Raw genomic sequence first — 27,632 nt, forward strand, 5'->3', positions numbered from 1 at the left:
AATGAAGAAGTTGAAAGCGGCGCAGCGTTCAAAACATTATTAAAAATGTTGTTAGCTGCTTACCACTTTTTTATTATAGCTTTGTTAGAGCGCGTTTCTTATTCGAATGGATAATCAATCACTTTGTTTTTCCTCCAGGCACAGTAGATTACTTGCTTTTCGCGTGCACAAATAAACACATTTTACATTTTATTCGCTCTTTATATTGATTTATATTTTGTGTAAATTTTCCATAATTTCACTTATCATCTTTCTTCACTAATGCTTGCCAGTAAATTTCAATTAATTCACCTGAAATTTAATTCATCTCTAATTATACAAAACATTCTAATCCACTTGAAAAGTAAATTTCAATTCTATACGGTTTCGCTGAAGTCGACACTCGCTTTGTCTGTGTAAAACAATTGCAGCGAATTTGTTTTTATGTTCAATTCGCTTTGAATTTATATAGAGTTGCATTTTTGTGTGATTTTGTCTCCGTCATCAACTTGTCGGTTTTTTTGTCAGCGAATTTATCTGATTGCCTTGTTTTCACAGCTGCCTCGTCTTTATTATTTAAATAATGTTTCGGGTAATTTTCGGTTTTTTTATATATGCATTGCAATATATCATCTTCAGTACTCTTATAAGATCTAGTGCATAATTTCTATGAAGTTCATATAGATGCCTCTTTAATATTATACAATTCTAAGATGATTCTTTAATTTCGATCTAAATCAGAAGCTATATCAATTTCGCTGTGCCGCTATTTATTAAAGCTTGCTCATCATTTAAAAATTATATGCCTAAAGACTTATAAAAATATTGGTACTAACATTTCAATATAGTTATTGTAATCAAACATAGTACGATGAAAGTCTCAAAATTTTGAAACCGACCAAAATTTTTAGACTTATGTCCCTCAATTATATATATTACAGCAAAGTCTTAATCTAAACCTAAGTTTATAATGAAGTTTTTGATTGCCATTCATAGGGACGATATATATAGAATAAAGAGAAACGGCATCTGCTGTAAAGTAGCGATTTTCATGCTTCGTAGAAGTTGGCATCATGGACATACTACTTTGCAAAATTGAAAGCATATAAAACAAAACAAAAAGACAAAAAAGACAGGGCCAAATAATGTAGCACGTGCAGCTGTCTTTTTGGCAGCTATGATATTTGTATTTAAAACATCGAAACATCAAAACTTGTTTTAATATTATTTTGATAAATGCTACATGCGATCTTTAATGGAAATTTTCAGAAAATTGTAAGGAAATTAAAAATTTTCTTTTTTTTGAAAATTTGAATATAGGTCAAGAAGAAGAAAAACACAAACAAAAACGTTAAAAAACGTTAAATACGAAATAGCGCTAATTCATTTTCATGATAATACAAAAAATTGTACTTTGTTTCCACGTAAAGGCTTATTTTATTATTCATGAGAATCCTAATAGGGAATGGGATCCCGTCTGGCTTCGTAACGACGCAATTAATTTTTATAGCAAATTAGTGTTAGTTTTATCAACAAATACCCAACAATTAGGCCTCATGATAGCCCATTCAATTATCACATTGACTTAAGCTTGTCTGGTCGTCCGTCTGTCCATGCATTTTGGATTCCAATTTGCATAGGGAGTTTTTAAGAAAAGGAAGCCTTTAGATATAATTTTTTTTGTCCTATCGCAATTATAGATTGAAAAATTGTTTAAGTCGTAATGGAGTGCGGTGCTTGAGGGCCGGCCTTTTCTTTATTTGTTTAAAAATGTGTTATTAAGTCATTTGGTTAAATGATGCACCATCTGACTGTGGTCGAAGGAGAATGCATTTGAATGTTAATTGAACGAACGTTGGCTTAGCAATTTTATTTTAAACGTTTGGAAATTTTCTGTTATGAGGTAAATTTAACTTTGTTTTTCGCTTACAAAGGAACCGGTAAAATTCGCTTACTACAACCCCTTCACACGCGTACGTATCTATTGAAACGTCAGGTAGAGATGAAAGCAAAGCCAATCTTTTTTATTTTGTTCGATATATTCGGACATAAAAATCTGTTGCTACTTACAATGAGATATACATTCAAATATCATTAAAAAGCGGATGACAATGATATCATTTTCTTTTATATATATGTGCCAATTGCCAGGATTTATCTGCGTGCGTAAGTTTCCTTGCGTAATTTATTAAAGAACGAAACATAAAACCATTGACGAATCACATAAATATGCATATGCATAACAAACGGGAGGCATTAAGTGATGGTGGTACAACTCGAAAGTAAATATTTATCAATCTTATTACAATATATATTGAAATTTTAAAGCTACTCTGTGTAGTAATAAGAGAAAATCTTTCATCTGTTTTTTTGTGTGATTTTAAAAATATTCGTCTCATCGAAAGGTTTGTAGCTTGCTATCGAAATTAAAGAAAATGGGCAGAGATGACCGGCACACTTACTATTCTTTTCGAAAGGCGGAAATATGTAAAGAAGGACAAATGAATCAAGAATGAGTGAGCAACTGCAAAGCACACACACGTTAACACATTTTCATAATGCAGACGAGTGAAAATAGCCATTATTTTTATTTTCTTATAGTCTACCTTGCGGCGCGTCTTTTAGCACACACTCAAAATGACTTTTTATTTCTCGTGGTATACGCTGCAGCGATTTGATGCAGTTTTTTTTGACTATAATCTTAAACGTTGGGCGTAGTTGCTTATATACGCTATAAAAGATCATTATACAATGATGTGGGAAGAAATGATAATAAATTTAAAAGTAGAATATATAAACGGAGTATGAATAATTTTATGGAAATAACTGGAGAATATATTAGCTTTGTAATACCACTTTGAGGGAACAAAAACGGTTTTAAAGAACTCGGTCGTTAAGGCATGATATGTGGATCAACTAACAAAGGAACTTAGGTCATAACAAAATAACCTACACTTTGAACATGTTGAAGGAAGCGCTGAAAGGAGGGCGTAATTTTTTTTTTCTGTCAAAATCGATTGCTACAAGTGTAACGCATTTAATATACGGAATCTCCAAAAATTGTATTTGCGTGTAAAAATCTGATTAAATCCTGCAATGCAATTTTGGAAACTGCTGCTCGAATCCTGAAAATAATTCTCATTCGAATTGAAAACGGTAAAGTGCAATATTGGGGATAGGGTGAAGGCATTGTGGCCTAAATTATTGGAATGTATTTCATTTAACTCGACAAATCAATGAAGAATTATTGTTGTGGTTAACTTGAGAGCGAAAAAATTCTTCTAAAATGGCTGAAATGCTTAATCAACATTCTTTGAAATATGGGAATGAGTAGGAAAATCATGTTAGTGTAGACACAAGTACCCAACCGAATATTTTTCAGGCGATGTTTATAAGCTACGCTTATATTATGTCCATGAGTTGGAAGCAACTTGTAACGAAAAGGATGTACGTGCAAGAATTCTGAATTTTTGAATATTTGACAAGCCAAAAGCGAAATATATTGTGGAAAAAATAAAAAAAGAATAAAAAGAAAATACGATGGTGGCGAACACGAGATACCTGCAAATTTTTCTTGATTTTTTAAGAGTTTGTTTAATAGTGTCAAGAATTGCGCAAACAAAACTTCTTCACTCTTATTATGACGAAAACGAATATCGGGCGATTATGCTCGCATCGAAACCGCCTTAATAATCATGGAAATTGTTATAGACTACCCTTTAAAAGAATACCTAATGAGTACCATTCACAGGGAAGAGACCTGTGATAATAGATCGTAAAGACTTTGTTCATTTCAATACAAGCCATCTTTTGGCTGCCAAGGCTTGGTTAACAAGTTCGGTGCAAGCCGATTATAGCTTCTCTTTTATTCAACCTTCAGCAAATTACAGAAAATGCACATAATAGAAGTTGTGGAAGATGTTGAAGCCACAAACACCGCAGCATTTATTGACTTATAAATAAATCAAAAATATATGCATGTATGGCAATGTGCTTTTTTTTCTTATTAAAAAAGTCAAATGACATTATTTATTCCTTTGATAACGAAGACCTTAATACACCCTTGGCACAGCTTTTTTAAAATATTAATTCCTGCAGGGAATTGCATTTTTAAACTGGCAGGAGACAACATTTAATTAGCTTTATTTTTTTCTCCTTTTTTTTTTTTTTTTTTTTTTTTTACTAAACTGTTTGCTTTAACTCATCCTTAAAAAATTCATATAAAACTTGACGCACACTACTGCTTTATGATGTATGTGCATAGTTGTATGTGTGTACATTTGCTTACATATGCATGTGCACTGTAGAGTATGTATATCACTGAGTATATATAATATGTGCGTATGTATTTAAGCATAGTGAATATAAACATCATTCACATTTTGTAAATAGCTTTTGTTGATAGTATTAGTTTTCTCTTGGTCTTAATGCTTGGTTGAATTGTTGATTCGTCGTTTGCCGTGCTGACCCCACATGTATTTGTGTTGGTCGTTCTTATTGTGGGCATGTGCGTTAACATACGTACGGTTGTGGATGTGCCAAAAATTTGCGGTTAGCCACAACTATCAGGAAAACAGAAAAGCAGCGCAGACCGTAACGAAAGCTTTTTCGTTATGCATCATCAACTAAACATTCCCACTTATACACTAAACGTTGCGCTTATGTGTGCATGCGTATATCGCGGAAATCTTCTCCTCTCTTTCTATTTATATATCCATCCGTCTTGTTTTTAGTTCATAAAAATGTGTGACAATATTTAATTTCTGCAAACAAGCATAAAAAATTAAACGGCCATCTCCACCACCAAACGCTCGCATCATATAGAAGAACGTGTTTGTCGCGTGTGCTTGTTTGGCTGCCATCGATGTATGAAGAACTTTGCAATTTATTATCCATATTTTTCCTTTGCCCTAAATTGAAAGGAGGTTTTCTCCATTGAGTTTGATGAGTTATGAGTTTTAAATCTTTTTGTAATTAATGGATTTTCATTTTTTCTCTCACTTCTCTTCTTTTTTTTTTTTTTTGCATTGCAAAAGGATTAGAGGATTTTGTTAGCGCTCTGGAAATGTTATTTAAGAATGATTGCTTTTCTCTTTGGATATTGATGTTATAGGTGAACAATTTGTATATGTAAAATTTAATCAAAATTTGATTTTTAATGGAAATTTTTTCTGCATTCTCTCATTCCTATTTTTATCATCCTTTTAAAAGGGGCGAGATTATTGATAAGTTTACAATTGACAGCAAGTCGTTACACTCTTTGAAATATTTCTCTTTCTAACCGTCATTTATATATAATTTCAAATTGATGTATTATTATTCGCGGGAACTAGTGGTTAAAACGAACTGTTGTAATGTACGCTGGTACCACTGGGGAAGTGCTTCCCGCAAATAAAAACAAGGACAGATGTGTCGTCAAAACACACCGTTCGGACCAGACATCAAATGTACCTATGCATGCACTGACCTTCCCGTATATTTGAATATAATAGTATTTAGAAACAGATGAAGTCAGAAAGTGTGATTTACCAAAAATTTTAATCTAAAGAAGCTATAAAGATAGAGACTTCGCACGACGAACATGGGACCGCAGTCAACGCGTATAAAAGTTCGATTTAAACAAATCATGATTGCGTTATTACTTGCATTACATTAACTCCAATTTTTGTTTTTTTCTTTTTAGCAAATATAAGCAGATATTGACGTTAAATGTCATTTACTCTGTCTCTGCTACGATTGCAGAATCGATTAGAAAACTAATTCAATGAAGTAGATATTGAAGTCTTCTTTAGGAATGGACGCAAGCGTTTCAGGTCTAAAATTGAATGACTTTCATCATCCACTGTCTTTCATACCCTCGCATATACTTCGTATTTTAAATATTATTACTATATTTTTTCTTTGTTTTATAGGAGATCTCTCTTTTCAGTAATCATCAATTCTCTTTTTCTTGCCGAAACCCGAGCGCATAAAATTGAGTTGTCTAGAGGCGATAATCAACTTTCCGATATCTAATCTTTTTCGGCGTTTATGTCAAAATCAGAGGTCAGCGAAGGCCTTGAGGTTGAAAAGTCAAGCAGTAGAGCATATCCATACAGACTTTTCATCGACCTCAAGAAGCAATAACGTGGAATGAAAACAATAAAACGTTAAAGTAGAGTATAAATGTATTTTCATGTATTTTTACTAATGTGTTTTTCTTAACCCTTTGCACGAATTCAAAATTAATTAACTGGCAAGTGGTAGGCATAAAAAAATTAGGAATGCAAGGGATTAGAAAATTTGAAGTGATATGGTGATACATTTATGGGACCGAGGGTTTGTTTATCGCTTTCATATGCTTGTCTACACAAACACTTGTCGACAAATTTACCCTGAATTGTTATAAAAGTTCAAATCAATGAAAAATTAAATTCCAGTAGTGTGCGAAATCTGTTTGCAAGCGACAATGAATGTACAAAAACTATAGAATATAGTGAAAATTATCAAAATTTGAATGTGACATGTAGAGAGGGAGCGAGCGTTTTATTTTCACATGCTTTTAAATTTTCGCAATTTCCATATCTAACAATGTATCGTTGCTTGATATCAGTGTCTCGTAAGCCATAAATCGTTTACATGCTCTTTTAAATGTATAAATTGTCATACTTCTTCTGCCTTCTTGTACGAGTTGCATCTCAATGTATTATGTAAAGTGAATGCGTGTATAACACACACATGCACATACGAACAAGCACGCATATATATACACATATGTCATAACATTGCTACATGAACATGAAGAAAATTGAAAAACAAAAACCGATTAAGAAATCAATTAACAAGAATACAAAGCATTGCAGAAAATGTTATAAATAATGAAAAGAAAAGAAATTGATTTGAGATAAAATTGATTTTGAAAAATAATGAAAATACATTGACTCGTAATCCTGATGGAGAGCTAAGCTATGTAACTTTGTGTTCTATTCCATACACACAAAAGAAATATAAATTTTTTTCTTTCAAAAGTGTTCTGCTTTCTACTATTGCGTATGAAATGTTCTAAGTTAACAAATTATTTAAGAAAAACAAAAAAAAAAAGAAGGAAACACTGCGCTTATCATCACCGGTTTCGACAACCCAACTAAGCTCGCAAAAATTTACAAAAACTGGAAATTGTTTATATTATTTGCTCCTACGAGCTTTAACAAATAACAAGAGGATACCATAAGCCACAAAATATGTGAAGTCTATCTTCTAAGTAATTTCAAGTAATTAATTTCGGTTTCAACTGTTACTTTTATTACCGTTTTTGGAATAAATATTTGCTTGTGGTCTGGCTTGTCTAAACTACCTTAACTCCAGACTGTCGAACAAATGAAGCGCGATTTGCAAAGCAATTCTTATCAAAATGGATCGCGGAAGGGGAGGGGGCGCAATTCCGCATTGATTAAATGCGATTTTTGTAGTCTCCGTCTTCCATAAGATGGCGAGTAGTTGTATAAAAAATGTAAGTAACCGTGGTCTTTATTTCTATATTTTATTATTTAATCAGATAATAATAGTTTTTTGTTTGTATTAAGAAACGGCCAGGTTTTCCGATAAACGCAACTAAACTAAATACAACCGGAACAGTCCTCTACTACCTAATCCCCTAAATCGTGGCAATTATTAGTGCGGGCAACACCTTTATTTGCAAATGCAATGATGAAATTTACATATTCACTTATTTAGCATCCTTGAGAAAATTACGACCTAAATAGCTTTGGCATTTGTGAAGGAAAGTTTTGAGTAACTTTCATAGCCTGCAAAAACTAAAAAATTGAAAAAAAAAAAAAAGAATTTCATTGCATTTCTACACACAATACATAATTTGCATATTTCGTGTATTTGCCAGCACCTCTAACTTGAAAATATAAATACAGAGATCTTCCTTAGTCGGCTAGAGGGGCTTCCATTCATTTATGCTCTTGTAGGTGTAGAATTTCGAATTTGCATTTAATGTAGAAATTTTTCTGCTTTTTTTTTTTTTTTTTTTTTTTTTTTTTTTTTTTAAAGAAACTTAAACATGATGTGAATTTTATGAGCTCTGCTATGTGGTTTGAATTTGAAATCTCTGTTTTTTTGTGTGGTATGGCTTAGAGCTGTATGCGTTCAACAATCAACGTCTAATGCAAACATAACTGCTCGTTCAGTACGGCGTGCGTAATATATTGAAGAGTTAATGGCTAAAATGTATGAAACGTACATTAATAGTAGTAGTAGTAGTAGTAGTAGTATTAGTTGTGGAGTAGTGCTCCATTTTTGCGGAATATCTCTGTTAATCTTTTTGGCTCTTGCAACAAAATTTAATTCGTAATGGAGTTAAACATTTGCAATGGTTTTATTTTTTCATTTTTTTATTATTCCTTGTTTACCCGCTGTCATTAAGTCAGCATAGTGGTCTATGGTTGTATTCGGTTGGTATTAACATTACGTAACATTATGTTATATGAATGCAACACAAGAATTAACTTGAGACCGTTAAATAGTTTTAAGCTTTTTCCTCTAAAGGGGAACGCTGCGATACTTAAGTATTAGTTATCGCCAAAAAAAAAAAAGAATAATTGCGTCGATTATTAGTTCATATCATAAATGGTTGTTACACTAAAAACTTTTATGAAAATACATTTTTATATATGCATTTTGTCATTATGTCTGCAATACCCATAGGGGAACTTCACATTCCCCCTAAAGCATACACATTCTTCGCGAGAGTGAAATTCTGTATCGATTAAGGTATGCTTGTCCGCCTGTCCGTTGTGTGTGCTCTTGAGATTCTCCTGGACGTGAAAGCAAATACCTTACCTTTTAGTGAACTTAAAGGTGAAAGATAAATTTTAACGATCACAGGTACGCGAGATTCGGCCCCAGCCAAATATAAATATCTCACTTGTTATACCATGTAATCGATAGGCGACGTAAATGACGTAATAAAAATTATCAAATATTTTAAGCGTAAAATTGAAGAAACGATTGCGGATTTTAGGTCATTCGCGCTATTTAATTCAAAGAGGAAGTTAAGGTAGGGATCGTTCTGTTTCTTACTTTCTTTTGTTATGTTTGCCCATTTTTGGGATGTTATACAATTTAATGATGACGAGAGCAGCTGCTGTACTCCTTGTACTCATTTTATTTTCGTCTTATGAAATCTGATAAATTTTCACTACGCTATACACTATGAGGAAATTGTTTTCCATGACAACGTAATAGTGTCTGAAAGCATTACGTAAAATATATCAAATTTAGTGTAGAAATATATTAAAGTTATAGTTTATAAAGTCCAAGTTACTCAAAAAATTTTCTAATATTTGTTATTCTTCGTTAGCTATCAAATTTGATAACAGTGAAAAACAGTAAACTTTTACTATATGCCATGGGGGACTTACGTAATGTCCGAAAGATGAAAACAAAACAGCGTTGTTGCCAAATCATGTTGTTTTTACAACATTAGTTGCCTGCTGCTTAGAACAAAGCGCAACTGAATTGAATTGATGGCAGAGACAGAACATAAAAAGGAATGAGTTTTCATTTTCTTGGCCATGCATTACGAGCATTATATAGCATATATATATATATATATAAATAAATGCACGTTGTATGTTGCTGTTTACGTAATGGTGATTTTTTTCATGTAAATTTAAAAAAATGATTTAACACTTTCACTATCATGAATGTCTACAAGTACATTGTGATTTCTTTTTTCTTGGCCATTGAAGAGACAACTTTATGGTCGGCATAGCTACGTTAAGACGAATTTCGGATGAATCGACGAAGAGCGTTTTATACAGATGAGCTAAGCAAAGCTTAATATTGGCGTGTGTTTCAGAACCGGGCCATTCCGAAATTAAGTTTGAAAACAGCTCCTGAGAAAACACTTTTCATCGTCAATAAATACGGTTTGCAAGTTTTAGATACACAGTTTTGCCACCATGGAACAATTGCTATGTTTGTCTGACAGTATGGAGTACATCATCGAAATCGGAGCCCAATTGTTTGTTAACGGAGATTTATTCAGCACCTGTTATGCATTCATATATAAAAAAGGCGAGCTGGCCCCGATATTGAGCTTTTGCTCGTTTCGGACGTGTTTGTTTGGGATATTGCGACTTTTTCCACCCAGCGTGCATAGGAAGGAGGACAAGGCTAAATTGAATTAAAGTCTCAAGATAGGAAGCGTACTCTTTTCCGTTGATTTTTGTGTAAAGATGCTTTTACACAACGCACTCTGTAAAATTCAATTTTTAACAAATCATGCTTCTCTTCTTTATCTTTTGAAATCAATAGTTTTTAAGCCTCTATTACTAAGCTGCTCTTCGCTGCCGCTATGCCGAGAAGGAGGCAGGGACAATTCGCTTTTTGACGGAATTTTGTTTTTCTTTGCATCTGAATAGTTTTTACTAAATTAAAAATGGAAAGGTTCGGCCGTGTAAGGAGTATTCGAAGGGACTACATTGAATTTTCCGTTATTGTGCACTGTACACTAAGGTTAGCTGAGATCTTATGTGGCGATTGCACTTAAAAACTCCTCGAAATGAAGAATTACCTCGAATGTGAATCAAACCTTTTCAAATATGCTTCCGTCTCGTAGCTCTGCGGATACCACATAACACACAAAATTTATAACTTCTTTTAAAGCTTAAGAAAGCAAAGAATTTCTACATTCCATTTACTTCTAACCATCGAAGCTGTAACATAAAGGAAAAGCAAAAGAATATTTGATAATAAATCTTTAAAAAAATGTACTGAGATTTTTCGTTCGTTTGTTTCGCTTTTATTATTTTTTTTTCTTTTTTTCTTCTTTTTTTTATTAAAATGCCCATATATGTTGTTAGATGTGCTACTTGCTTTAAGGGACGCATAAACTATTCGGTTTTTTGCATTAGAGAGCCAGTGAATGGCAGATAGAAATAAAAGGAGGAAGATTAGAGAACTGCAGAGCCACGCTGGCAAATACTGCTACGAAAGTCTTTAGATTTCTTTAGTGTTTTAAGTGATGTTAAAAGAAAAGAAAAGAAAAGAAAAGATAGTAAAGAGCTTCATTAAAAACTGACTTTATATGTTTACTGACCTTTGCACAAAAATCCATAAAAAAACCATTGCCTTTGACTTTATGACTTCTTATGAAAGAAATTTTCTACATACCTACTAATAAACCTTTATTGATGGTAAGCAACTATCTTCCCCATTGTATGAAATATATCTAGATGTTAATAATGACATATTTCTTATATTTGGTACGTACCACTGTGTATACTCCGCAAAAGAACTGTTTCCTACAATTCTTTCTATTAGAGTTCAAAATTATTGCTTGATTGAAAGATGGCCGTCAGGTTATCATTTATTGTCTTAATTAAATTGGCATTTTACTCGTTTAACATGGAACTAACTGTAATGTCGAAATCTAAAAAATTATTATTATTACTTGTGATGCAATAATGTTTGTCAAATGCTGTTTGTCAGACACTTTTACTTTTCGAAAAGAAAGGTCGCGCTGATAACACCCGTTTCGCCACTTGTATGCAGTTATAGTAAAACGAAGCTACTTGACTTGTACATGTTGTGAGCGACCCCATTTACTTTCTTAAGGAAAGGGGAAAACAATCAGATAATCTAATCTATTTAAGGTTAAAATAAAAATTTGTTCCATTATTTATTTATTTATTTTAGAAGAAGAAGATTCATTTATTTAAACTGTTGAAAAGATTTTGTTCTGCCCCTTTTTGTTTTCCTAGCGGACTTGTTGGCATAGGTTAGCTCTTAAGCGACCTCCGTCGGGAGAGAGAAACATTCGTATTTCAACCATAAATCGATAAGAAAGAATTTTAGGCATGTTAAGCAAAACCTCATATTTGGGCAGAAGAGGAAGAAGAAATATTCAACTCGGTTGAGCTTGAGGAGCTATAGACGTTTGCCTCTGTTTGGATTCGGTTTGCCAGTCGCATAACAATGTATGTAAAGAAACGGAACAAATTATACTTTGACCCTTTACGAAGTATAGGATACGATCAATAAGTTATCTCCTTTGATTTATTCCTCTTGAGAATATAAACTTTCAAATGAGTTATATTTCATTTATATTCTCTGCAATGAATTTCCTTTTAATTTTGCACAATAAAAAATGTTATATAAGCAATATATATATATATATATATATATATATGTACGGTATATGTATAGGAACACATTTCCGACTATTTGTTAATGAAAGAGAAAAATCAATTTAATTTACGTTATTTATTTATTTTCCTTTTTTCCAATTTAAAAGAAAAATAATTAATTTTATTTTTCTCACACTCTCCTTCTGTGAGTCGGTCATGACGTATGTATGTTATTTAGAGTTCTTTTTGAATTTTTTTTTTTCACTTCCCCACTTTAATTGCTTTCTTTTTATCTCTACATATGTGTCTACCAGTGCCATACTGGTTTTTCTTTTATAAATAGTTTTAAAGTATAAGTAATTTATTTTATTGGAATTTTTCTCGCTCAAGTTTTTTGAGAAATGTTCACTAAGATAAATTGTTTCAACATCGAGCATGGACATGTGCTGTAATAATATTTTTGAAAAAATTTAAGCAAAAGCTGTAACTACAATAATATATTTGCTCTGTTTTCTTTTTTTTTTTTTTCTTTTCTCGGTACACTCACGAGGCAGTTCTTATTGAACAAAGTAAGATAAAAAGGTTCTTACCTTCATGTCATTGAAAAGGTTTGTATATTTAACGTCTTAAACAAATGCGTGTAGAATGTCGAAGTGTAAAGTGTATACACCAGCTCCAGGGTTTAAACAAAAAAAAAAAAAAAAAAAAAAAAAAAAAAAAAACTAAGAGAAATTCCAATAACATTCAAGCGCCGTAAAGGCGATGATTGATGAGGCCACTCCAGGTTCCAACTGTGCTCAAGAAAACAGCTACATATCAAAGGGTCTCCTGTTACGTATCTATCGCTGTTAGTTGCCGGATGACAAAATTGGGTTACAAATTGGTAAATGAATTACATTTGCAAGCATGCGTAGGCTCTACGTTAACTGAGGGCCTTTGCTTATTGAACCGAATACTTAGTCAAAGAACGAGGAAAAGCAAGTTTCAAAGACTCTCAATAACTTTTGATTGATGTTCACATAGTTACGAAGAATCTTTCGAAATATTTTAATACAATTTTTCTCACCTCGGGCTTCTCTACATAAGGACACATAAACATTTATAAATGATAGAGTAAATAATTCTCAATTATCTTCATTTAAAATTTTATAATAATTTAATTTGCGTTTTTAATCATATCTCTTTAATAAAATAAAATATAAAATTAATCTTTTTTATTTGTTTATTTGTTGACAGTGTGCATTTTCAAATAGATTGAGTAGATATACTTGAGCTCCCCTTCCAGGTCGTGAAATAAGCGTGCGAAAGCGATGCTTAAATGAACGCGGCGGTATACGAACGCAAGGATTGTTATAAAATTTTAATTTACATACGTTGACCGTAATAATTTGCTTTTCAAATCTAAAGTTTAAGAAATGTGTAACCCTTCGAAACGTGAGAGTTCACTAATTTTCATATGTAATGATATGTTAATACACTTGTCGCCATCACTTTATATCTATTGTCGAGTTCAATATCTGTCCAACAATTGAATATCCCTACACTATCTATAATTGCATCCACTGCATCCTGCCACTACCATTAATTTCGGTGTAAGGTCCTACGCGAAATTGTTACCTCACGAAATACAATGTTTTAGTTTCAACTTTTTTCTGGTTGTTTTTTGGTTTCATCATGCAGTGTTTTTGAATATTTTCAAAATAAAAGTTTTCGTTATCTTTCAATAGTCATAGCAGGAGGACGTTTACAAAACTTGTTATTTATTTATTTACTTATTTCAGAAGAAGAGTGGGCTGCAGTTGCGATCGGTCAAGTGGAAGCTAATCTAATCTGATTTAAAATACAAATATTATGCCGTAAGTATTTTAAAGTAAATTAAAATAGAAAGAGAAACATTTAATTAAAAATAAACAAACAAATACAATTGGAGATAAAACAAGTAAAAGCAAAAACAAAAAAAACCATGAAAACCGGAAAAGAAACAGAAATAGAAAGAAGAGCTTATGTACCCCAAAAATAGCCCGCAAGTATAAAGCTACATAAGTACGGAACAACAGCGTACCACTAGATCCTCGCGCACGAACAAAATTTGAAATTAATGAGTTTTTGATGCAGCGGCTACTTCACTTTAAGAGGATACTTAGAACAAACTAGCGCTTATCGGCCGAAGCCAATCTTCAAAAGATGGTAAAGATCCCGTGACAAGCGAAACCATCTAACGTTACGCAGCACAAACGGTAGGAGGTGCTTTTAAACAAGCGCAATTAAGTCAATAAGATGTGGGCGACTATTGCGTTATTGAACCCTATGACATATTTACGTTAGCATACCTGTGTCTGCGTTATGTATTCACGAAGTCGAATTTCTTGTTCAATTGTTGCTCGTCTCGAGAGAAGTGGATTTACCAATTAGTCCTTCCCAAACATATTTATAAGATGTGTGTCGTATGTTTCGCTGCACAGCAAATATACGGTTCGATCAGCGTTTTTCTTTTTTGGCTTTCCTGTGCTTAAGTTCAATTTTTCAATTATTAAAATTGATTATGATTTGTACGCCAGAGGGTTTCAAAATTTCATTTAAGAGTTGATTGATATGAAATTGAATTTGCGTTTTACATAAAATTTTTACTTAGATGTAAATAAATTAAATATAAATTTATTTTCATTTATATGCTTGCAATGCGTACGCTTTATGTAAAATGATTGTTGGCAAACATTTTAATCTTTCACTTTTTGCCGAAATAGTTTTTAAAATGCATTAAATTTTCCTTTAACAATTTTTGTGCATCAAAACGCACACAAAAATAAAACTATTTAAGAACGAACCAACAACAAAATAGCTAAACATAAATCTGTCTAAAAAGAGAATTGAACGAAACTTTATAACTTTCAACGTATGCGGATGCATATTGCGTGCCTGCAACAATCCCTTCCAAATAGATAACGACATTTTTCGATTGACGACATCGACAGGTCCCGCAATCATTGTTTGACTACGTGATACAACTTCGTAAAATGTCATTCTTTCATTTCGATTGCAGTTGCAATCCCTGCCACAGAGCCTGCTTTCTCACTTATTTCCCCTCTCTAGTTATGACTTGATTTAAAACAGCCTCACGTGAACAACGATGCTCGAGATCCGATTGCCAACTCAATGAGTTTGCTTTAAATGACGAAATGCAATCGAGTTAACTTCTTAATCTCACAGCGACATCTTTAATGGTAGTTCGTAGAAACCAGGAATAAGGTCGTTATCAATGCGAGAAGGTCATCTAGACCGGGTTTCATCGTTTTCATTAAAGTCTCAATTTCGGAATGGGCAGTTTCGCTTTTATTTTTCGTAAGACCAAGCGGCGGAGAAAAAGAAATATTTTTCGTTGCACTTGGCCCTTGCTTAGTGGTTAAGCTCGTGCAACGTTTTATGGTGGATTGTACCTTTTTGCGCTTTTTCTAAAGGTTACGTTGACATTTATACAAATGGTCCCTTAACACCATTAATACTCTGATTATAAAAGACATCTTATCAAAATGCTCCGGCCATCTGTGAATTTCGGCTGCGAACTTTTGATATTACCCAATATAAAAGCAGAGCAGTCACATACACGTATGTAGATAAATAAAACGTAGCCAGAGGAATATTTGAAATGACAAACATATACATATATTGAGAGTGAGGGAGAGGGGGAGGCGGGGAGCGATGCTATATTTCAAGACATGTTTTTCAGGACTGCGTTACATGTTTACGTCTATGGATGGATGTGTTTTCGTTTTGCGTTGTTTTTTTTTTTTTTGATAAAAAGGATACATTTAGGTCTTAATTGATGATTGTACCTATGACTCTGGCAAATGGGCCGGACCAAGTGATCCAACAAACCAGAAAAGCATGAACTTTAAATAAGCACTTGTGAAAACATTACATAAATTTACGGCCAAAAATATACAAAAATTTTATCATCCACATATATGAGACTACAGACACATAAACATACAAAGGTTTTATTGCACGGTTACATGTAGAAGTAAAAATCAAAAGTTTATCCAAAGAAATTCTTTAAAAATATCTTTTTTCATTCTTTTTCTGCATCTTTTCTATATCTGTCGTTGTGTGTGTGTGTGTGTGTGTGTGTGTGTGTGTGTGTGTATGTTGTGAGCATTTTAATTTGTATATATATTATATAACATTAATATATATACGAGGATACTTAAATTAAATGCGCATACGAGTATGAGTATGTGTTGGGGAGAGTGTTCATATATGTGCACCTAGCTGTACACTTTCTCCGTATATGAGGAACACGGGAACATACATGTATGGTTTTTTTTATTGTTTAGTTGTGACGAAATTCTATAAAGAAATTTAACATTTTGTCAACAAAAGCTGTGTAGAATGATATAATGAAACAAAGGAAGGAAAGAAAGATAGAGACACGTTATGATTCGCCTTCATATGTATGTAAACATTCATGTTTGTATGTTTATTTAAGTGGAGTGTGGGCGACATATATTTTAGATTCTTATGAATTGATGCAAGAGGAAATGTTCACTTATATGCAAAACTGTAAACGCGTATACACATACGCCCATGCGTTTACGTTATATGTGGATATGGATGCGCATATTTGCACTGGCATTGACTACATATATGAACATCTATGCATGGATCCGTAATAAGTATGCGTTTATGTGTTGGTATTTGTATATTAAAATTAAAAGACCCATGAGGAGTAACACAACACAACACAACACAACATGTTGCTTTTTTTCTTGGTGTTTACTGGGTGTGTGATTGTCTGCCATCCTTTCTTTTGCATATTCATGTTCATGCTGCTTTTTGCTTCTCCTTTATCATTTTCTTTGGGCTCCGTTGAATGCATCTACAATGAAACATTCTGAGGTTTACCGGAGTTCTCAAGAGTCCTATGTGATATGAGCACATACATCGTTTGCTATTTTGCTGTTTATGTATATTTGTTATGATGTCTCTATATAAGCTTGCATGACATGATAGATTTTCGTACCAGTTTGTCAAACGGTATTGTTGACATTATTGTTGTTGTAATATTTTCATTCCTTATACCCTAGAATTATACTCGTTATCATTTTGTCTGCTATCTATGTCTTGCGCACGACTTAAACATTTTCTTCCTTGTTGAAGTTGGGCTCAATGAGGTCGCCGTCTTGGTTCTGGATTATTTTAAGAGTGTTGCGAAATAGCTATGTTTTCGTGAATTGTTTTGCTCCTTCCTTTGAAGAAAAGCACAAAAAGGGCTTAAGTTTTTTAACTTATGTAGCCCAAGTCTATTGCGTACTGGAGTGTGTGCTTATGACTATATTTATAGTACGCATGTGTATTACATCATAGTAGAACCCAATTGTATTTCGCTCTCGCAAATGGCACAAATGGTTCAACGCATAACAATCTCCGTTATTTGAATAATTTCAACTAACTTTTCTTATCATCTTCAATAGACAATTCTCTAATGAAATTTCCAACATTTCTTTGTATACGTCAGCTATGATATATTTCTACGTACATTTAAATCACGAGACATTAGAGCGAATAAAGAGGAAGCAAAGGAAGTAAACAGCCACCATCAACTCAAGAAACCGAAATCCGAAACTAAGGCAGCAAGTAATCGTCAGAAAGCAACATAGCAGACAGCAATGGCATCAAAAATAAATCATGTGCTGTATTTAAAAATAAAACAGGTGCAATGTCGTGTTGGTGGATCGAGCAACAAGATTATTCTAAAGATCCATGCGGGCTGAGAGGTGTTCTCTCAGCTGGTTAGGCTGCGAACAGTTACGAATGCAAGTAAATTAATTAAAGAAAAATTGCTATGAATAGTTAAAACTTTTGATTAGCCAATGTTGCCGCTGTTCGCAGAGGCAATAGATTTGCATAGATTGAGTAGAGGTAAAATATTAGGTTAACCTCGCCACACGATGTCGCAAGAATAATCGTTGTGATTAAATTCCAAAGAAACAAAGAGATTAAGAGTGTCAACGTAGGTTCTTACTTAAACAGTTCTTCAACTGTATATGAAGTTATACATAAATGGCGACGAGGTAAGGTATAGGAGTGTGGTTGGTTTTCAATCGGTTTAAAGGACCTGTGCACCGAAAATATCCGAGTTTCATTGGTGCAGTAAAGACCCCACGCTGATGGAATGCAGACGACGAAAGGAGGAAAAGCTTACGAATGTTTGAAGCAAATCATCTCTGATTGAGTAAAACGAATTCCAAAAAAGCTTCTCAATAAGAGAAACTGAGCAAATTTTGGATGTCAATTGTAAAATTCATATCCAACATAATGGGGCCAGATTTATTTAGCCATTGTGTTTATGCAAGAAAGATCTCATATAATTCCATAGAGAATTAAAAATGTACTAATTTTTTGAAAAAAATCTCGCAACTTGTGTTCTTAAAGGAGATTCGATAACTGCTGCAGGCAGCGTAATAATTTTTATCATTTATATTGGCAGCATAATAAGAAGCGACATTTCCCAATATATTTGACAAGCAGCATAAAGAATATGGATGTTGATATTAAATTCGCTTAAGTGTGCCTCAGAATCTTTTCAAATTGTTTGCAACGACCGCTTCTTTCATTTGCTTCTAATTGGCAGGCAACTGTTGAAATGCATATATCCGCATTTCGATCTCTTAGTGCTGTTAATTTCTTTTACAAGATCTCCGATGACGATACGGTGCACGCAATTTGAGATGGATTCCTACTAATTCAAAAGAAACAGAAGGCAAACTCACGATGTACATATATCACACGTATAGCTTAAAATGTTATAAATTTTAAGGAAATGAAACTAAAAATTCACTTAGGAGACCTCCACTTACTCGGCGCAGACTTATATGTAGGAATGCTTACTTACGGAATGGCACTCAGCTTGCGTTCGGCCGTCACAAATCTGTCTGTGTTCAGAGCTGAATGGGTGGAAACAGAAGTATGTCGGCAAAATAATTTTTGCAAAAGGATAAACGTTGTAAAATGCATTTTCAATTTGCAACTATACGTGTATAATGATCGTCATGGAAAAGGGAAACGGAAAAGTAAGGAAGAAAATAGTAAAGAAGATGAGTAAATGAACTACACACGACTGCTTGTATTTAAGGCCATATATCACCAAACAATATACAATGGTATGTAATGCTACCAGTACGAACATGACTGTTTATTTCATACTCAAGAATTTGTTGTATAAAAACAAAGTTGAAAAGGAAAGGACATGGCTATCAAAAGGTAAGCTCTCAGTTTTTCCGCTTTCTGTGTGCATGTAACTGCATTATAGATGCTAACGTATCAGCCGCACATGTCCTCGGTATTATTGTTAAAGAAATTTCCTTGAACAACAAGATGTAAATTCTTTGGGACACATTACAGCCAACACAAAAGTATATACACACCTGCAAAAGTGTACATCAATGCTATTAGTTCGAACGCTTATATATGTATATACATATATCCATATATATATGTACATAAAATATATATATATATATATATACATATATATATATATATGCAGGTATATTTATTTAAATCCAAATAGGATTTATAAAGTAGTTCTAGCAGCACATCAGTAAAGACACAACCTCTTATAACCTTGCCTGTTAAGGGAATAACATATCAAGTAAATATCCTTGCAATTGCTGTGAATAAAACAATAACAGCAACAATGGCAATTGCAGAAAAAGCTGCTGCAGAACGTTATGCTGAAATTCCTACTTTCCATACGTAAAATCCTATGCATATGTATGAGCGAATTTTTATTTCCCGGGCATATGTGTGGGCTGGGGTTTTATTTTTTTTTACAATTGTCCCAGGATTTACAAAAAGAGAATGAGCGTATTTGTGTAGCCTTCTAGTCCATACTGCATCGTAATCGGATTGCTCTCTTATTCACTTCAACTTGTTAACTGCTCAGTAGATGGTGTTACCGATTTACATTTGAAATGTTCATTATATGACGACAGTTGTGTGCTCCTGACAAGCCACAAAAACAACAATCGCCAGAATAGTAAAAATAAACACATCATTACGAAGTCAGTCGTGCTGATTTACATGATTTTTACGTTTGTTCAGAGACCGTCCACAAATTTCGTTAAGTCAGAATTGTAAAATTATTGTGCTTCCAGGTGGAAGCAAAAATGTAAGAAAGGAAAACACGTATCCCCTTACTTAATACCTGCTTATAATCTTGAAATTTTCAAGTCCAGTAATTGCTTTACGCTGCTAGGAGAACTGCCTGATAGGCGTATATCGTTATTGGTCATTGAATTCTAGTTGCAATCAAGCTTTTTCGCAGAGCTACAATAAGTAAAAAACATCACGAAAACATTGACCGTTGAGGGGCAGTTGAGTACTAGTGAGAAAAAGGAATGTTTGCAATGAATACAATTTGTACACTAGATGTATAATACTTATGCCAGTCCCAGTTGAAAAAAAGAATGGAAAAGAATGAAAAACCTTTTACAATATTACGTATTTTAAACAAACAAGAAAAGAAAAGATTTTTTCCTATATGTAACTAACTGGTCTGACGCGGTCTTGACACTATTCGGTTTTTTGCAGACCGATTGGAATAATTACAAAATCAAGTTGAAAAATTTGCAAAAATCTTTAACGGAGTTAGGGGCTTAGGACGCGGAAGCTCAGATTAAAATAAAAGAGCAGAATATTGATTTTGTCGGAAACAATGAAAGAAATATGCAATCACGACTTTATATTTATAGTATTTTTGGAAGTTTAACTCTGTAACTAATTATTCCTGCATTTAGATCTTTAATCTCTCTCTCTGAATTTTTTCTTTTATTATTCTATGCCCAGCCTTTTGTACTCTCCACTCAATTATTTCACAACTGAGTTCTTAAAGAAAACTGCATACAATAGGAAAAAACGTGATTTATACAATAAGCGTATAATCTGCTTCTTAGCATATTGTATGGCAGCTGATGGCTGGTAATTCATTATTATTTTAAGATGGAATAGTTGGCTATTCAGTTAACCACGCACAAATGCGACATTAGTGCCTGAAGACACTGCACGGTTATCTGCATTACTTTTTTCCATGAATTGTGAAGAATGCGGTAGTCTTCGAAGGTTGCTTTTGTTCACACCGGTTAGTGTCCGCTTGAGAAGAGAAACAAAAATAAAGTTTTTACTTGTGCCAATTTACAGGATATGCAAACATTTTTTGAGTTTGCATAAAATTTGAGCCAAAGAAAATGTGGAAAACAAAAAGAGGTGAATACGCGAGAAAAGAAGGAAAAGTGTTTTGTCAGCATATTAAAATAAATGTTACGGTTGGTCAAAATAGCATCGAACAGTTCGGATTTTTGTTTTAAAACAAAATTATATTCTTCTTCTTTTCCTTTCCTCAGCCGCGATTTTTGATGCTGATGGAATTACGTTGCGTTGGTGCATAAATTCCCAGTAAGGAACGAGTAAACCTCGAACTTAAAACCTCTCACTACAGTGGATTTTTTCATTATAAAGTTATGTCTTATATTTGTAGTTGTCTTGTCAATTATTTGGGCCAGTGTGCGCTTCATTTTCGGTGTTCTCTCCGCGAGTTAGGGAAAAGTCTTGTTTCCGAGAAAGCAGTCTGAGTTGATTATTCACCTGGTCGTACGAAATTCACTAAAAACTGCATTCTGAGCGCTGCTCATGCATGGATCCACTAACTGCAAGCAAGCTTAAGAGGAATTCTCTCAAGCGACGAACACATTCGTTTTGCTGGGCTATTGATAGGTTTCTAGCAACTAATTTTCTGCTGAATTCTTTCGATTTAGTTGCCAATGTTAACGATTAAGGAAAATTTCCATATTAGTTTTAGATAATCACAAGTCTTGAGCGTCAAATAAACATCGCCTTTTGCCGGGAAGAAATTCTGTTCAAATTCGGCTTTGGCTCCAAAAATGTTGTAATTAGTTTTGTTCCTCAGTCGCGTTGACATCGATTATGTCGAACGCCATCTGGATCCAAATGGGGTGGACATGTAAACAACATTTTGAAAACTATTCTCGGTAATCGAGGAGCTAAGTTGGCAGGGGGCAGGTGACAACTTAAATATCTCAAAACTATTTTGTATTCACATCAGCGTATGAGAGGAACCGGAGGACTATAGCTTAGCTAGAGTGGAACAAAAACACAAGACTATGACTTGTAAAGGAGAATTGCGTAAAGTGAAGATAGGATCGTCTTATGCCCTCGGATCTCAAGGTCAGACCAGACGCCGGCTCTTTTGATTAATGAAGTAGAGTTTTGCGAGAAAAAAAGTTTGTTCTCTTTTTACTTAGTCCCGGGAATTGTTAACTGACGAATAACTAACTGCAGCACACTTTACTTTTGCATTTCATTTTAACTTAAATGGATTAGCAACTATTCTGGGAATGTTCAAGATTCACCTTATGGCAAATTTAACTTTTTCAGTTTCAGCTTTCAGTTAGTTTGTAAATACTCGTTTCATTTTTTTTTCGTTAATGCCCCATATCTTGCCTGGCAAATAAGAAAATAGAGATAAAGGAATTATTATGATTTCTTAGTTTATTCAGAAAATAATTGTTTAACAAAGTCTTTGTGTTAAGGAAAAAAAACAAACCAAGCCAAGCCAAGCCAAGCCAAGCCAACAATCAAGTTAGTTGCATTTTTTATTAAGCTTTTCCTTCAATTTCTTTCGTTAAAAATTAGCCTTGAGATGAATCAAAGAGAAAAAAATATGTAATAGGATAGAAATTTTATAATTTCAGAAGAGTGTGAGAAACTTTTTAATTTGTAGTAAAAAGTTTTATTTAAGACAAAAAAAGAAGGAAAAAAAATTGAGCACGAGCCATAAATGTATGCATTGAAAGAGCATCTGGTGATGCTTTAATTCTAATTCATGCTTACACCCCGGAGATATATAACCAAGTTTTCCATCCAAATTGAACAGAACTACGGAATAAGCGAAAGAAAATTAAATGCAAAAAAAAAAACTCTAGTAATAAAGAGCAATTTTTTCTATTGATAATTAAACTGAAATTAAAAGAAATTTTTTTATCGCCTGCTCCACCGCATTCATCACATTTGCTTTTAATACCTTCAACACAGCTGTATGAAACTTTTTTGTACCTCTGCAATCTTCGGCGAAGGCACGTCGATTTTATCAGACCGTTCGCAACATTTAGAAAGAATCTTCACGGACCACATATATAAAATATAATACGTATTGTGCCCAATATGTTTTATTATATATATTTCATATAAACCTAGATATTTTTTCGGTTAGCATTATATTCCGGATCGATCTACCCACTTGTGCGTCAGTATGTGATAAATATTCTCGTGGTTGCAACCATTAAGACATCAGGTTGAAATTTGGAAGAGGCATTGCAACTTGTTGCAGGCTAGACTGGTGTAGAAAATGGTTTCAATCTATTAAAAGACACGCCCATCATTTTGTTTTGAAAAGAGAAAAATTCAATTTTCCGATTATTACTCATACACTGCTCATTAAAACTGATAGGGAGACAAACGTTTTCGTGTACTTTGAGTACAGGAGCTGTTTGCTTTCTAATAATAAAGCTGGTGGGTATAGAAGATTTGACCATAGCCGAATACAATTTTCTTACTTGCTTGCTTTCAAAATAGCCTTCTTCTTCTGCTCTGCTTTATTAAAAAAAGTCTTTTAATTATGTATTAACAGGGTTTGTTGTTTTGTTGGACGAGAAGACAAGACAACCAGACACATTTATGATTTATGGTCTTCGGTATTAAAAGAGTTTTGCAATAACTTTTTACTTTTCTCTTCGTCGTGTCCCCTTTAAGTTTAAGTGTATGATAGAAAATTTTGTATTAGCGCACAATTAGTAAACTGCAGTTTTTATGAGTTGAAAGCAGAAAAAATAATATAGATTGTGCATTGAAAGTACTTCGGGGTCTCTACTAATCGTTGCAGGATGTTTTGGGCCTAATTATGTGGTAATGAATTCACAATTTTCACTTATCATATACACAAAATATTTTGAATGGCTTTAACAGTGCCATTAACGTTTCATCTAACATTTCGCATATTCCAAAAGTATGCATATGTATATATATCATGGGCGTGCGCATAGATAAACTATGCGATATATTACGTTGTTAGCCGGCAATGTGCTGAAGAATAAAGGAAAAGTTCCGAATTATCACGAGTTTGAGGAGGCAAACGGCGATTAATGGTCTGATTAGTCAGCAGCATTCTACCTTACCTGAGGAGTAACGATTTTTATCCGCTTTGTCAATAGTTTTGCAAAATCCAGAGGAAGCTTCGGAGCGGAGAGCTCATACAGTATATATATATTATATATATATATATATTCCTGATCAGTATCAAACTCGAAACCGATTTAAACATCTCTGTCCATCCGTCTGTTGTAAATATGCTCGTGGTGATAAAAACGAAGCTATCGGCTTCAAACTCAGCAGAAATATTGGAAGTTCTTGCGCGCAGGTAGCAAAGGGGCCAAATCGGTCAAAGAACACGACGACAGCACATAATCTGAGCCTACGGCTGTTTCAAAAAATAAGAATAAATTTCGTTTTTCGTTCGTTGCACGTACAACGGACAAAACGATAAAAATTTGCATTCGTACTCTAGGGATGATCCTGCAACATCTGCACAAAAGTGGCTAAAATCCACGCCATGTCACGCCCACGCAAAGTTATGAGTTATCATTTTTTATCTTTTTCATCCTTTCAAGGTTTTCTGCTTATTATATACTTCCTATATACTTCTGCTTATTATATACTTCCTATGCTTTCAAGGTTTTCTGCTTATTACATAAAGTAAACGCGACAGAGTGTTGGAGATACATTATCAAGTGGGACATAACTTTTTTTGAAATACAAAGACGTCTCTACCTGTTTCGGATGCATTCATTGTCACAAATTTTCCATTGATTCATTCTTTCGAAATATTTTGATTCGTATGTACACTACAATATTTACATATAATCTCTTTAAACAGATAATGAACATGAACAAGATTTATAAACCTTTTCATGACAAATTCGACTGCGTATGCAAACTTTTGTCTGTCAAAAACTTGTTGTTTCAGGTAATTTCTTTTAATTAAGCTGACGCATTTCTTATAAATACACTGAGTGTACTGTAAATGTACTGAATGCTCCTTAAACACTGGATTATATGCATATGCGGGCGCCTTACGATTTTTATATAATATCCTTAAAACTTTTGCTTTAATATAAGATGTGGTCTTATGCAATATATCGAACATAACTTTTATGGCTTTTCCCGTAGCTATCGAGTGATTTTTACTGTACGATAAACAAAAAATCCGGACCTTTAAGGCATGTGAGGACGCTCTGGGCTCTTCATTTATAATTTCACAATATTCCTGCCTGCTGCTAGGATTGTGTACGATATATTTTTGTAAATGGCTTCACTGGGTCTGTTTAAGATTAATTGTGTTCTACGTAAAACAGAAGAAATTAATCTCATTAAACTTTATTAACATTGGGCAACAATAAGAACAACTCTTATAATTGAAACTATTTTAAGTTCATATAAAATTTCGTTGGAAGTTGTATTAATTAATCATATCATTAAAAGTGTAATTTTCGCTTTGATGGAAAATATTTTAAGCTCTTGTTGTACTCTTTTTTTAATGTTACTCGTATTGTCGCCTAGCTTCGTTATATAGATGCATTGCTGTTGTGTATACGCGGTTCTACTGACATATCTGAAGCAGTGGGTGAAAGGGCGGGCAACTTAGTAGTAGCAAAAGTATTCATTCAATCTTTGCCATAGAACGGACTGACTGTACGAATTGTATTCAATCAATTTTTTTTTTTTGTAATTTGTTGTTGCGCTTGCATTCATTTTTGTTGTGTTCATATCCCAAGTTCATCGGAATTCCATTATTCTCTATCAAAGAACATGGATTCATCGGGTTTTTTATTCCTTTTATAGTATCTGAAATATCCAGTAACATATGTATACTCTCGATTAGTATTAGAAGCTGTGAAACTTTAACTAAGTCTATCCACTTATCTATCTGTCTATCTATTATATGCTATTGAAAATGTCATGGTCGTGCATCAATAGTTGGGATTTTAATTTTTTTCGATAAATCGAAGAGTTTGAAAGGAAAAAAAATTCTTATTAACGAGATACTAATAGCAAAAGCTCTGCGAGCTAATGAATGCTTTAGTTTCGTCCATGGCAATAGCAGCTTTTTTGCTAGTTTTCGGTAATCATGTAAAATTTAGTAATTTTTATACAATAAATATATTTTCAACATTTTACGTCTTGTCTTGCTTATGTTTCTGGAAAAAACCATGCTCATGTTTTTTTAATGAGAAAGTGTGTAAATGTTACTAACTTTACTTAGTACCCTTACTATGTAGTGTAAGTGAATATTTATTTGTAAAAAGTTGCATTTAAGTTGAAATTTCATTTCATTAGTAAAACAAGCTCTACAACAGTATAAACAGCAGCAGAAAAAACTTTCGCTTGTAAAAGTAATTCTGTTTCAATTACTCTCTACTGAGGTTGTCTCGGCAGGTATCATTTAGCTGTGTATGTGTGTATATGCTACGAATTTTTGTAGTGAAAATGTAAAGTATACGCTAAGGTAACATGAAAGGAATATTGTTTTCTTTTGCCTTGTTGCGCATTTGCCGGTGTATAAGTGCCCGTAAAATAAGATGAGAGCAGTTCGGTGAAAGTAAGCGATGGCGACATGCCAACCAGAACGCTAAAAGGAAAACCGCACGTTTGGCTTCTCGCAGGCGATTCTTTTTGTAACTCGGGAATTTTTTAGCATAGGCTAACCGAAGAAAAAAAAAAAAAATAAACCGAAACGGGAGTTTGTTTTCTGTGTTTACTTTCTGTAAAACTTCTAAAGAGTTGAACTTGACTGATGACTAACTTTCAAAAGAATAACTATTTATTTAACTCATGACACAAAAAGCTGTTGCAAATCGAAACTAGCCAAAGGTAATTAATTTTCCCTAATCTAGAAGCACCAGTAGAAGTAAAAATAAAAACTTTGCTAGTTGTGGAAGGTTTTAGTTCATTTATCGAAGCAACCACTAAATAAAGTAACTAACAAGCACGTCTTTTTGGCATTCGATTCATTAGCGGAAGTTAAGGCGGAAATAACGGCGACTTTATTTATTCATCGTGACCCCTGGTAGTAACTAACTATTGTTGTTATATACCTGCGCTGCTCTCCTCCTTTCCTTGTATACTTTGATTCAACATCCTGTCGTTTCGCCGTCATGGTATCTAAACCACATTTTTTCCATTCAAAGTTGTACTTAAAGTTTTCTCTCGTTCATGTCGCAAACGTTAAGTGAACCTATAAGAGTAAATAAAAGTTCTTTTATGTTTTGCTCACACACACACACATTCACAAAACATTGACAAAAACAAAATTTTTTCGTTTGATCTATTCCTTGAATAATGCTCTTTGTTTTTCCTCTTTTCCCAAAGAGTTGCAAATTTTTTCTTATTAATTTTAGTGATGAAAGT

The 27,632-nt window shown here is 33.5% G+C and overlaps 1 protein-coding gene across 6 annotated transcripts in view; it reads right to left on the reverse strand.

Moving 5' to 3' along the window:
- LOC119634370 (tyrosine-protein phosphatase 99A) overlaps positions 1-27,632 on the reverse strand; it is a 307,831-nt gene that overhangs the window by 39,444 nt on the left and 240,755 nt on the right. The gene's annotated exons all lie outside the window — the stretch shown is intronic.

The sequence above is a fragment of the Glossina fuscipes genome, unplaced genomic scaffold, assembly GCF_014805625.2.
Source record: "Glossina fuscipes isolate IAEA_lab_2018 unplaced genomic scaffold, Yale_Gfus_2 3, whole genome shotgun sequence".
Lineage (NCBI taxonomy): Eukaryota > Metazoa > Arthropoda > Insecta > Diptera > Glossinidae > Glossina > Glossina fuscipes.